This window comes from Apium graveolens, chromosome 6 (genome assembly GCF_009905375.1).
Source record: "Apium graveolens cultivar Ventura chromosome 6, ASM990537v1, whole genome shotgun sequence".
Lineage (NCBI taxonomy): Eukaryota > Viridiplantae > Streptophyta > Magnoliopsida > Apiales > Apiaceae > Apium > Apium graveolens.
In genome coordinates, this window is record NC_133652.1 from 115,338,109 (window position 1) to 115,339,322 (window position 1,214).

Below are 1,214 nucleotides of genomic sequence, written 5' to 3' on the forward strand. Positions count from 1 at the left end.
TACCTTATACTCAATTCTTTCCGTATCTAGTGGATTTCCGGGAAAAATCAAAGTGTTTGGAATTTGGATTCTGACGATCTTTATATACACTTATATCCCATATAAAGTACTAATAAAATCTCAGAATATCCATACCAGAACCCCTACATAGTGTGGCATGAAAAGTTTTCTCATTCAGCATAATCTGCAAAATCACTATTCATAAGGGTTTCAAAAATTTCCAAAAATTGGGGTTATTACAGCCTTGATAGATTTTTCTTAACCCAAGATCAATGACATTCAATCTAGCATTGTCAGGCCAGCTATCACAGCTAATACCTTTGAGATCAAGCCTGGCATAATTCAATGGGTGCAGAATTCAATCTAGTTTTTGGGGTTCTCTAATAGGGGATCCCAATATGCACATTAGGGATTTCATTGAGATATGCGACACCTTCAAGTTCAACGGTGTTTCTGAAGATGTTGTGAAGCTGAAACTATTCACATTCTCTCTGAAGGACAAGGCTAAGAGCTAGTTACACTCTCTACCAGCTGGTTTGATTACTACTTGGGAAGATCTTGCTCAAAAGTTTCTCACTAAATTCTTCCCTATGGCAAAGACAGCTGCAATCAGAAACACTATTACTCAATTTGCGCAGTAATCGAAAGAATCTCTATGTGAAGCTTGTGAGCGCTACAAGGAGATTATTATGAAGTGTCCTCATCATGGAATGCCTGATTGGATGATCATTAACTATTTTTATAATGGTTTGGGAGCACAGTCCAGACCCATGCTCGATGCAGCATCAGGTGGAGCCTTATGAGCGAAGAGCTATGAGGAAGCTTATGATCTAATTGAACTGATGGCTGTTAATGAATATCAGTATCCAACCCAGAGATGTCCACAGGGCAAGGTAGCAGGAGTTCTTGAAGTGGATACTGAAAGAGATATGTCCTAAGTCCAATAATGTATGAGGATTTAGGAATAACGTTTATGTAATCTGTTTTGATTTCATTGATATTAATAAAAGGCTTGTTTTGTTTTTATTGCGGGCTCTATCTATTTAAATGTTTAAATAAGATATACCACAGTTTAGAGAAAAACTTTTTATGGATTGTGATGAGATCATAATAATGAGACCTAAAAGATGATAACTCTAAACTTAAATAGTTTATGGTCGTAGGATTACTAACTGGTAATTAATAATCCACAAAGATCGGTACATACTATGCTT

The 1,214-nt window shown here is 36.3% G+C and overlaps 1 non-coding gene across 1 annotated transcript; it reads right to left on the minus strand.

Moving 5' to 3' along the window:
* Positions 1 to 605: 605 nt before the first annotated feature.
* On the minus strand, positions 606 to 712 carry LOC141670002 (small nucleolar RNA R71). Its single transcript, XR_012554254.1, has one exon. It is a non-coding gene; the product is annotated as a small nucleolar RNA R71 (small nucleolar RNA).
* Positions 713 to 1,214: the final 502 nt, after the last annotated feature.